The 13,058-nt window shown below is 37.3% G+C and overlaps 1 long non-coding RNA gene across 1 annotated transcript; it reads right to left on the reverse strand.

Annotated features, from left to right (window-relative positions):
• Nucleotides 1-3,239: 3,239 nt before the first annotated feature.
• Nucleotides 3,240-8,472, reverse strand: LOC116444173. Its single transcript, XR_004240225.1, has 2 exons — nucleotides 8,231-8,472; nucleotides 3,240-3,841 (listed from the first exon to the last, which is right to left on the reverse strand). It is a non-coding gene; the product is annotated as an uncharacterized LOC116444173 (long non-coding RNA).
• Nucleotides 8,473-13,058: the final 4,586 nt, after the last annotated feature.

Genomic DNA, 13,058 nt, shown 5'->3' on the forward strand with positions numbered 1-13,058 from the left:
CTTTCTTGTAGTATGACAAGCATCTACAGACTAGATCTCTTGTGATTCCATGAAGTTATACTGTGAAAGTGTAGTGGTACTACAGACTTCTGCAAAGTTGTTTTGTAGTAAGTGGGACTAAAACACATGTCTAAACCTAAGCCCCTCCTTTGTTTCCTGAGTTGCTCTAATTGTTGAGTTTTGTGGGATTTTGGTGGTGCTGCAAGAACTCACAATGCACTGTCTGTTCAAATGTGTCAGTTTAAACTGTGGTAGGTGTAAAAGTGCCACAGAGGGAGCAGAACAGCTGGAGAACTCATGAAAAATTTTCTCAAATACTCAAGTCTATTAAGAGTTAAAAAAGGTAACATTGCTAGTTGAGTAAAATAATAAAGATGAAGAGTCTGACAGCAAAAATTACTGTTATTACATCAAATGAAAAAATCGGAGTTTGCATCAGTTTTCCAAGTGGAAAACAGGAACACGGGGCTCTTTACTGGCATGTTGAAAAGGATTGTCAAGGAGAAGCTTTTTGCTACAGAGGAAGAAGGCAGGAATGAAGTCAGACTTGCAATAGCATGTTTTCCTGAGAGACTTGGGGAAGAGGCCTGAAGTGGGGATTATGAGCCAAAGCTCAGAGAGAGATAAGGAAAGGATAAAAGAGTATGTGTGTGTGTCTCTGTGTGTGTGTGCATGTAGCACAGAGGATTGGGAAGAGAACTGAGCACCAATTTCCTGCTCACAGTCCTTGGCTGGAACTTACAAGCAGGTACCAAGAAGCTTCGTTTTGAGAAAAGCTGGTACAGACATGCTAGCAGAGTAAAACAATGTAAAACTGCTATGTCTAAAGGGAACAAGCAATTGCTGAAGTAAATCTCTCCCCTTTATCAGTTAGAGTCACTGAAAAATAAGAGGTTTTATAGCTGGATGTAGTGCAAAGGACTTAATGTAGAGCCCATATGACTGAATTTCACAAAGTAACATAGGTATCAAAATCACTGTCTGTAATAAGAACCCATTAAAGAAAGGCCTTTGGCTCAAAAAGCATATTTTGTGAAGGGATGCTGAAAATTTCTAGTTACACCCTGCAACAATAGGAATAACAGCAATGTGAGGTTCTGAGAAGGGAAATAATGAGCTCCACCATAATTCCACTGAAGCTCTAACAAGTATTTGAGCATTGCAGGCTATGCAACCTTTGTAGAATTGTTCTTAATTAGAGGAGTAGATCTGCAGGCTCACTTCCAGCCAAATCAGTGTATCCCAAAAGAACACAACACAGTAAAATAAGTGTTCCTGTGAACACTTCCCAAGAGACTGGTCATACCTGTTTTCCTGACACAAAAATCAATATTGCATTTGGTAGGTCCCAAAATGGAAACCTCAACATCTCCACATCATCATTCAAGATGTCAGTAGATGGGGGTTTTTAGAGGCCGTTGTTTTAGATATTCTTTAATTATAAATTATTAACAACATAATTAGACTGTTGAACACAAAAGAAAAGCAACTATTTGCAAGGTATTTCAAAACCTGTATCAACAGGTTTACAACACAATAGCCCTAGAAGAATGGATCTCCATGGTTTGAAAAGCAATATTAGCTCAACCAGTCATTAGATATATCATATGGCCAAGAATAGCTCTGTCATCATCATTCTGTCAGCATGTGAAGGGATAGGATTTCACAAGGTCACACAAGAACTTCAGTCAGAAAAAAATAAAAGCAGCTTAAGCAAGAAAAGCCAATGCAGGAAGCTTCTGGAGCACTTGGCAAGATTTCTACTTTCAGGGGAAAATTTTCTTTTTATTTCATTGTCATAGTCCATCATGAATACAACAATATACAGTTAGCAATTATTGTGAGCCTCTGCTGTAAGGGATGTTTACAGGAAGGGTGCTTTGGTGACTTTTTAAAGACAGCCTCAGATGACACCCTCGTAGCGTGCAGCTCCTCTGTGGGCCACCCCTCCTTCTGCTAGATCTCCTTTTGACCTCTTTTCAAGGACACACCCTGACGCAGCCCAGATGCATCATTTTCATTTGCTAGTATTGCACATCCAACTCCTGCACATGCAAGGAAGTGCCTGGATATGAAGGCACAGGAATCCTGGATTTCATGCATGCAGTCAAAGCAATCTGGGGAGACTGAGCATTTGTTGTATGCCAATTTTAGGTTGAATACCAACATTAAATTTTGTATGAAACTGAAACAAGGAATGGCTGATACGAAGTTGCACTGGTTTTTAACTCTTGGTCATGTCACGGGATTGGAGCATCTTGTGTCAACTCCCTCATTCTTCCTTCTGCTTACCCTTTCTCATTAATGAAGATACTGAAGAGAAAAGAGATCAGAGTTGATTTGCTCTGGCTTGTGTCTTCTCTCCACTGAAAGGGAACTTTCTAGCTTACCTTCTTTCACTTGTTCCTGCCCCTGAGCAGCCTTGGAACTTAAAATGACATGCATCAATTCCCTCCATTTAAAAAGTATTATGAAACTCTGCTTGAGAGAGGAAAAGGGGGTTGGTTTGGTTTGGGGATTTTTTTTGTTACTCTGAATTTCTCCTATCAGTAAATGCAGTAAACTAAAAGAACTTTGAATGTAGATTCTACTAAAAGAAGTAGAATGTAGTTTTGAGTATCCTATAGCTGTTTAGGTGTTGGTTACCTATCGTTCCTCTAAAAATATGATTAACCTATGAGCTTCATGCTACAGTTATAGCTTTGGAATCTGACTACAGCTTTTAATGGCATTTCTTCCTCACAGATATAATTATATAATGGTACCTCTTCTGTTTTACTTTTCAAAGTCTCTGTCAGGACTACATCGCTTTTTGGGCTTTGGTCTATAATTTCAGTTCAGAAATTACAGATTGATTTAGAGACTCCAATATCCATCTGTATATTTTTCAGTGTTTACTAGCTGAAGTCTGAGTGCTGTAACACAATAAGTAACCTACTTACCCTTCAACTTTATTGCTTCAAAAAATGGCTAGTGCTCCACTTTGTGGGATGTTGCATAACATGAGACTCCCATGTATGATTTATAACATTGACATCACAGTCTGTGCTGGTTAATGTCAGTTCTGGACTGCTGCTTTATATCAGCAACTATCAAGCTTATTCCTTATCAATAAATAAGAAATGCCAAGTAGTTTCATTTAGTTTCTCAAAAAATGTTGTACTGGTTTTTATTTTGAACTATAGGTATTGATATGATCATCTATTAATCAGGGAAGGAAGAAAAACAAAGGAAGTGACTCCATTTTCATAGTGTTTATTCTCATTGGCAAGACCTCTTTTGCCTTTTTGCCCCCACATACCTTCATTGGAGGCTGAATTCATTCCACCCAGTTGTGAGGACTTATTGATGGTGGCTTGTATTTTTCCAGTTCATGAAGTTATCCTGTGTCCATCTGGCCTTCTGCACAAGTTAAAGCATTATTGAAGCCTTGCAGAGTCAGGGTTTGGGGTGAAAGGTGGTCCGTTTTCCTCCCATCTTAGAAAGCTCTTCCTGCGGCCAACTTTGCATCTGCAAACATGCCCTGGGTCCTTTGGAGGCAAGCAGGGGAAAGACTTCCTTGTGGCCAGATGCTGGGTTAGCACATCATCAATTCAGCTTCAATTCATGACAAACAGAGGTGCAGGATGAGCTGTGCTTGAAGGAGCTCCTCTTAGCCCAGCCATGGCGGTGACTGTGGGGTGGCATCCTGACATCTGGTATCTGCCCGTGTGCTTGCAGGCACTTACTGATGTTATGCATGTTCCTGCTCCCACGTCAGCAGGGCTCTTCTCATAACACAGTTTCATGGACGGGGTCTTTGCTTCTCTCTTATCTGTCTGTGTGTTTGTCTAAAGCTTTGCTGGTATTGGGAGAGAAGAAGTGACTTTAGGGATGAAGGAAAGATTCTTGTACAAATTAAAAAACTGATTTGGGCTTCTTAATGTTCTCATAAGGTTTATTTTTATATTAAAAAATTACACTTATTTAGTTAAATTATGCTGGAAATTTTCACCCTTGGCCAAGTAGGTAATAATAATGTCCTCATTTTTAATTAATTTAGTTTACTACAAGAATTTTATCTGTTAGAGCAATGGCATGATATTCATGGTGTCATTTCAATTACTATTCTAATTTGGACTAAGATCTTTACATTGGGCTATGGTCAAAGGTCCTCTTTTAAATCCAGTTAAATCTTGAACCTCATTTTGTATTTTTTTTTCCTAGAAGTTCTCTGAGGGAGCTTCTCTCTGATACTTCTTTTTGAGAAAATTCTCAGTTTTTCAAACAAAATTTGCTGGTCCAACAAAGATTATCCAGTTGTCAAAGATAAGGACATTAAATGTGTTATTGTAAGTGGGAGCTGTTGGTAGAGCTTTGCAGAACAAGAGTTATCCCCAAACCCTCACAGCATCCAGTGAATCTTTTTATTGAATTCATGCCACCTAGTTTGTGTCTGCAGCTTTTTTTCCGAAATTCGGTGTGAAATTACATGTGAAAGGTAATAGCTTTTCTCAGTCTTTTGGGTTCAGTGAGGTGTAATATGAGACTTAGGACTTGAAAGACTGACTTTAGTCACCTAATGTACACCACTGAATACATGCAAATTTCCATTTATTTGAACTGTATTGTAAGGCCACTTTTTGCGGTTATATTGTCTCATAGTATCTTTTTATTTACATAATGCTTGACTTTCTAAATGTGAGAAAATGAGAACCTTCATTACCAGGGCTTTCTAGTGAGCTTCTGTGTTTCAACTGTGATTTTTGTTCAGCACCAGAACACAATTCAAAATTTCATAACAAGAGAAGGGAAATCCAAAGAACTCAAAACGCCGAGAGGATGGGGGAAAAAAGAAGGGGGGGAAAAAAAAAGAAGAAAACTTGATTTAGGGGAGGTAGGCCCTGAGCCATCTGTCCCGGCTGAACCTACTTTGGGCTGGGGAATTAGAGTACAGACCTCCCGAATTGCTTTTCAGCCTCAGATACTCTGTAATTTGCTGTCCAGTTCTGCCCAATGTGAAGGCAGGGTGTCAAAACCTGCTAAGTGTTTCTGTTGTGCAGTTTTCCATTGGTGTTTCCATCATGGAATCAGTCACTGACAAACTGTCTCTCAACAGAATTAATCCAACAGTTTGGATGAGGAATGACTCCTAGAGGCCTATATGTTGTTTCTGCTGTTATTGTTCTGCTGCATTAGTTAAATGTACTGCATTATGCCCTGCCACCTTCTAATTATGCATGTTCTTTCAGATTAATGATAAGAGAGCTTTCTGGATACTGTAAAGAATCAGTAGTCATGTGCTTTCAAATAGGTAACAGGGTCCTTTTTAAGTAAAGGACAGAATGAATCTGCCCTGTTACTCACTGATATTACCTGTTTATTATTTGACGAACTTCAGTGTGAGAGTTTTTTATAATGTAATGGACTAGATCACTAATTAGATTATAATATAAAAGACCAGATCATGAGACTACATTATGCATCTGGGTAGATTTATGGTAGACGATAGATCTGTTAATGTGAACTCAGATACTTGAAGAAGCTTTTGCAGAATAGCAGTTATGTCAAATTTTCTTCCTGGATTGTTGTCTCATAATTTATTCAGCTAACAAACAGCATGGAGATTGTGTGAGTAAAGCATGTTAAACTAATGGGCTTGAAGCCTATAGGTTAGTACAGAAAAATAGGAATTAAATTAAATTAGAAAAATCTTTCCTATGTCTTCTTCCGTGGTATTACAGTTTCTCTACACATAGGGATGTTGCTACATGGTTAGGTAAGCTGTGAATGTATGAAGTATCAGCTATGGTATGTTAGCTTCCCCACATGCACACCTAGTAATGAAATTAGTTCCAGGTCAGAGGGATTATCCCACTTTCAAAACAGAGTAAAAAGTGCTGCAGGAAGCACAGAGGAAATGTGTATATATTGCTGACAACATGGGAGAGTCACACTGAATTTCTGCAGAGTGAGTTCCTCAAGGAAGCAAAGGTTTAGAGAACAGGCTCTTTGCAGCAAAAAAATACTTTTTCCCTGTGAATTCGAGGGAGCATCTAGCAAAGATTTGCATGCCATTGACTGCTTACTTTTTTCCTTTTACTCTTCCTAAATTAACATTTCTATGATTTTTGTCATGTATATACAACTATTGTATTTCGCATGCATATCAGCAGTAAAATAATTTCATTCAGAAGCCTTTCACAGTGCAAGATTACTGGAGTTGGCTGTGAGATTAGAGCATTACCTACAAATGTGTGCTTTACTGTCACTGGTAATAATATGCAAGCATGGCTTAAAACTGAAAGCAAACATTCAGAAATTATCCAGTAGATACAGACTAAAGCTAGTTACTCAAGTTGATCTTCATTTATTTGTATGAAAAAGATTTCTTAGAGCTTCAGTTTTCAGCAATAAAGAAGGGAAATACATGTGTGTGTAGCTAAATATATATTTAAAAGAGATTTAAATTTTGTGTATCTATATATGGCATTTTTATATATAAAAACCATGTATCTATGTAACAATATATGTATCACTCAAATATGAAAAAGGTCAAAACAAATGTAAATATAAATCTGCGTTGCTTGTCCACCCTTTGGTATGAGAGATTAGTGCAACATCAGTGTTAAAACCTGTGTAAATTTCATACTGGCTTTGTAAGGATGTCTGTGACTAGGAGATGATGCAAAGCAGTGTAGAATCACACTCCTGGTAGGATTTCATTTGACTGGTTTTTAGTCTTTTCATGATACTCCTTGTCGTTACTGTTGTCACTCACAGTTTCCACCTTCAAAGCACAGGTCATTTAGACTGGTTGTGTCTTGTCGCCTAAAAGCCATATTCTAATAATAAACCTTCATCCCATAGCAGTCTCTTTCTCTGATGAGACTGAAATACTCATTTACAGATTTCACCAAACCTGTTTGATTCATGGGGGGCTGTGACCTGGCAGTGAAATGTTTGACAAAGGACATAATTCATTCAAGAGCCCATGTAGGTTTTATTTAGAAATGCTTGGTTTTGAAAGGAATTAAAAGGACCAACCTTCCTAAATCATTTTTAAAGTACCCCATGATGACGTTTTTAACATACAGAAAAATCTTGATTTTTGTTTATATGCTAACTTCATTTGTTTGTCCAGAAAAACATCAGGCTGCTTCTCTAAGTTTGATATATCAGCTACCTCCAGCACAAATAGAATTTACTAATTTTTTTTCAGCCCAAACTGAAACTGATAATTTGCTTGTATTCTTTATTGACTGGATTTTTTTTTTTAATAGTGTATTCCTATTTATATAATAAATTTTAAGTATTATACAGTTTACTGGCACAAATACACTAAAGCCATTGGGAGAACTTGTTTCTGTGAGATAGTTCACATGACACCAGCAATTTGCCTTATCTGGATACTTTGTGAAGCTAGCCAGACTCTCAGAGCAAAATCAGCAAAAATGAGAAGTCTACACAAAGATACTGTTACCGCTCCCATATCTGGCATTTTAATAGATATGTAAATTGTGAATTGTTAAAAAAAGTACATGCAGAAATAAATTCATTCACTAAAGAAATTAGTTGTAATAAACACTTGGGAATGAGAGAAAGAGAGGTTGTGCATCACCTCATTAAAAGTAATATCGCTTATTAATTCAGATGTCAATTGCATTATAAGAAAATTTTTTGCCAGTGAGATAAAATTAATTGTCAGGTCTGAATCAGTTGATCTTTTACATTTACAGACGTTTCAAAACAAACTTAACAAAGTAGTATTTCACAGAAGTTTTTTTTCAAATATGAACAAAAGCCTGTGCAGAGGAAGGATGACCTTTTTATCTTTGTAGTGAAAAAGCTCATAGATTTATTTTTAGACATGGTGCATATGGTAAAGTAGCCAAAAATTTTCCCCAAGTGCCAGGTTGTGCATGGTTCTGAGGCAGAAGGAAGAATTTTGTTAAAGGAAATACTGTAGTGAACGCATGAAACACTTTACTATAATAAAGACGAGGGGGAGGGTGAAGGGAGGAGAGAGAGAAATGTACAGCTAAATGTCTCTGTCTCCTAAACACTCACAGAAGTGCTGTTTGAAATTGAGCAGGAATGGGCAAGCCCCACATTCCTCCTGTGGTCATAGAGCTTCCCACTCTTCTAATGCACTCCAGTAGACTTGCAGAGTTCAGCTGCCACTGCAGAGCTCACATCTGGTATGGAGAGCATGCTTTAATAATCCTAGAAATAATTTAGAAATACCTACTTGTCTTGGAAGCAGTTCTCCTTTGAGACAGGAGGCTATATTGACCTACAGTGAGGCCCTGCAGTGCTCCACGATCGATGTTCAGTGCACAAGTGCCGTGTCAGACATGTTGCAGCTACTGTGCGTCCCCTGTGCACTTGTGGGGGAGTTCTGAATTCCAGTTCTTAAACCTGTAAGTTGCCAAGCAGGATTGTTCTCCGGAGTCCTGGAGGTGCTGGGTTCTGCATTTGTACAGAAAGCTGATCTGCAGTGAACCCAGTCTCCACCTACCGTGTTCCACGATTTGCGTGCCTGTGTGTTCATATGCTAATTTGGGGGTGTATCATAGAATTATAGAATGGCTTGGGTCGGAAGGGTCCTTAAAGATCAGCTGGATGCGGCATTTCATGAGGGGTCTCATGAAAGCTGAGTAGAGGGGGAGCCCTCACCCTGCTGCCCACACTGCTCTGGATGCAGCCCAGGACACAGCTGGCTTTCTGGCCCATGAGTGCACATTGCTGGGGCAGGTTGAGCTTCTTGTCAGACAACACCCTCAGGTCTTCCCCCAGGTGCACATGTAAGGTCTAATTTATGCTTCAGTATTGCAGACAATAAGATTCTTTTGGCTTCATAATTTCTCACTGAAGTCAATGAACATCTAATTCTCCCCATGCTGAACAAATGCTTCAGCTTAGCTCAAAACTGTGCTAGGAGGTTTCATTTCTAGGAGGGGAAGTAGAACCACATTCTGTCTATGTTCCCTGGAGTTCCTGTGTCACCAGCTGAGGCCTGGACATCTGTAAATCAAAATGATATGATTATTAGTATTTTCATGTTTGTTTTTCTGTTTTGTACACTTAAGTGAAGATGAAATACTGAATAGTCATCCCATGTGATGGGATGTGATTAATTAATTGGTTCTAGCTGAGAACCAATTAATTAATACCTTTATTTTCTTTTTGTTATTAATTCCTGCTCAAGTCATAAAATATCTGATTCAAAGGTAGATTCTTTCTTTTCTGGCCTAAATCTGGAGAGTTTTTGAGATATATGTTTTGTATCAGTTTATTCCTGCCTATGATAAAAATGCAGATTTTAGTAGGCATCTAAAGTCAATGAATAATAAAGATTTTAGCAGAAAAAAAGTGTATTGTGCAATCTAAAATTACTGGCCCATATTCTTCCACAGATCTTCCACCAGAATTAGTGGAGCTTTTTAAGTACAATTAAGAAGGAAGTGATTCTTAACTTACAAAATCAGAAATCTTAATATATTTTGTCAGATTTAGCAAGTAGGTTAAAAAAAAATACAGTTTTGGGACTGTCCTTTTCAGGTTTGATAAATAACTTCTGGCTACTGAGCCAGAGCAGTCTTTCAAAAAGCTTCTGACAGGCTTATGGTACTTATGATGAAAATAAATAAAAAAGTTTTGCAAGGCCTTAAAGTCAGGGCAGCAAGTTTTTACAGGATTAGACCCTAAATTAGAATGATTCCACATTTAAGAAAGAATACATCTGGTAGACAGAAAAAAACCCTGCATATGTATTTACCCAGGAAGACATAAATGGAGCTTAAGATTATTTGTAGGCCAGTGGCAGAGAGTTGGAGGCATGAAGGTTTGGCTTTTCTTTATACTTAGGATAAGACAGTTCAGAATGGACTTCTGAATTGAGCTAATGAAAAGTATGCATTCAAACCTCCCATGTGCCAAGGGGAGGAAGGAATTTTGTTGGCTGACTTGCTGAACAACAGGGCCATAGCTGCACCTGTGGGACCCTTTCATGAGGGGTGTGAGAATGGCTGTGGTATGTACATCACAGCTCAGAACACATGGAAGCAGCACGCTGAAAAGATGGCTTGCACTTGTTCAGTGAAATTAGACCTGTCTCAAGCTGTCTGAGGGTAATTTAGGAGAAATTGTGATCCTTCAGAACCTGTGGATTTGGATTTCCACTGGAATCTTGTCTGGTAAAGATTTAAACTTGATAAGGAGCCAGAGCGCAGTCCTTAAACCTTCCTCTTGCTCCAAATCAGTGTGGAGATTTGCTTTGTTACATACCAAGGTCATTTTTCTACTGCTAAGGTGCAGTGATGTGAGAACTGCACAGTCAGATCATTGCCCACTGGATGGCCTTTGCACAGTGGAATTTTCCTCCAAAATGGTTTTACAGAAAAACAGATGATGCCTCTCTAGACGCATTCTGTGTGACTCTTTCTATTATTGTCACCTGTGGTTTGGTATTTGTAGTTGTAACTGGCCTGGAGAGGACTGCTGGAGAAAGGGTCAGACTGATAGTTAATGTTACTCATAGGTAATTATATTGTTACACGTGCTTACAATTCTTACCTTTCCAGATATTAAAAAAAAACAAAAAAAAAAAACCAAAAAAATGCCTTAGTCTCCTCCAAATTAAATTGAATAAAAGGCTAACTTCACTGAGTTGTATAAAAAGAGGAAAATATATAGGGTTTTGTATACCTTCTGTCAATCAGTACTGGTTGAGGAATTATTCCCCTATTCCTCTCAGCTTTTTCTTTATACCTTTTTTCTTTTTACCTTTAAATCAATGACCTATACCTACAGAAATCACTTGTTTCCTCTAGCAGATAACAAGACTGTTTCTTTATTGTGTTGCATCAAACTCCTATTATTTAAATTCTTACCATGAGTCTCTCATGTCTATGTATAACTTCACTAAAAATTTGTTACCACAACAAACCCAAAAATTCTCAAGAAATGTGTTTGCAATAGATAACTTCTGTTGAAATCTATCACTTATTGTAGTTCAAAACTTTGTGAAAAATCTTAATTTATGACTGTCTGTGACGTAAATCAGAACAGAAAGTTTTATTATTCATCCATTCAGCATTAAAAGTTATTGCACTTCTTATATTTTCATGCTGACGCGTTACATGTCTGTCTCTGTAAATTGTGGCAAACAGTGCTTGACATCAGTTGTTTGGGGAGAATGGTACCACCTGAAATTCAATATGATAAATTAGTCTAATCTTAAGGACTCTGTATAATGAACCATGTATTTAGAGATGCAATATGTAATTTCAGGAGGAAATTATTAGAGGTTTTTGTTCTAAGAGAAAAAACTCTAGAAATAAAGATTAAATTGATATCAGATGATGAGAGCTCAAGTCCATGAGTAAATATTATACATATACATGCTTTTTTGTAGCTTGCAAGCTACTACAGGATACAGAACAATTTAATATCCATTTGGGGAGAAAGCTGACTATTTTAATAAAGAGAGTGCTTTACGTGTTAGATTGACAGATCTGAAATTCTTCTGTTTGTATTCTGAATTATTAATGTAGTATATAGAAACTAATCCCACATCCTTGCTCGTGTAGAAGAGGTTTCTCTGTGTTATGCTGCTGTGTTTAAATGACTTCTCGCTAACACAGCGTTATTTTGATTGTCTATTCTGTTAGATGATCTTGTCCCTTGTTTTTCTGTGCTTCAGAGCTTTCTGTGCTGCTATTTTGTAGCTTTCGGTTATCCTTTCAGGACAACTGCCTCTGCAGCTACCATTCTGCAGTCACAAGATCCATCATAAAAGCTAATAAGCATTTAAAGTATAAACATACAATGCTAGATGAAAGGATTGCGAAACAGATAAACAGAGGCAGATGGCGCAGATTTAATTAATAAAAAATACAAACAGGAAAATAAATCTGCTGCATTGATTTAACACCTAATTTAATTAAGAAAAAAAATCTTGGAGTTTAGTTATTACCAGGAAATTATATACTATGTTGTTTCTGTTTGGGGAGAAATGTTTTGTATAAACTTTATATCATTTTGGTTTTTAAGAACCTGATGCATTCAGACTGAATTACAAGAAATTTTGCCCATTGCAAGGGACAAAATTCAAGAGAAAGCAAGGAATGAGGCTCAGGTTGCTAGGTTAGATGTACAGAGCTGGGATTTGAGGTTGAGCTCTCAAGTACCAGGCTAATGCCTTAGCTGTCATGCTGCTGAATCTTTAACTAGTGGACTTTATGTCGCAGTTTGACCAGAAGTTTAGCATCATAATAAGGAACCCTCCCTACTGAAAATGTTTTTGAAGTTAGTGGATAGACATATGGATCACAGGGTTGTTTTCCCAAACTGACATATTTCTAAAGGGTGGGAGTGGGAAAAAAAAAAATATTTTTATTTAAAAAAAAATAATAATGCTAACTGCAACTCTAACCAATTTATTAGATATATTCACAAATGACTAGAACCGGTTAAAAGATGTTAAAAATAAAAATTTGGAAAGATGTCAAGCAAAAAAAAAGTATGGAGTTCTTGACTCATTGCTTGGGATTTTCTTATTTATTGCTTCTTTCTTTTTGCAAATAAAAATTTGAGGACTGTATATGCATAAAGCAATGATATGGCATCAGCAATGATATGACTTGTACAAGTACAAAGTTATTTAGCTCATATGGAATAGTTTGATTTTGAAATTTAATCAGTTCTCTAAGCTGATAAATAAAATCCTATTCTAAGTCATATATTCTCTGGAGATAGTGTATTGTTGCTTCTATTACAATGTTTGAGTTTATCTCATGAGATTTTTCTCCATTGTTCCTACATGGAGTGTCATAAGAGACCAATATTGGAACTGAGTCAATTTTTGTTTCATGCAGGACTTCACTGACCACGAAACAAAAATACGAGAGAGAACATTTTGGGATCACACAGGACATGAGTCTGTGGAATGAAAACCACTATAAATTCAGGTGCATTTGTTGGGAAGTTCTGAACTATTCATTTGGGGAAAGATTAGTAAGGAGATAAGTGTATGACTATGCTTGTGGTTTCAGAATTATATAATTATTTAGGGT

The sequence above is a fragment of the Corvus moneduloides genome, chromosome 5 (assembly GCF_009650955.1).
Source record: "Corvus moneduloides isolate bCorMon1 chromosome 5, bCorMon1.pri, whole genome shotgun sequence".
Taxonomy (NCBI): Eukaryota; Metazoa; Chordata; class Aves; order Passeriformes; family Corvidae; genus Corvus; species Corvus moneduloides.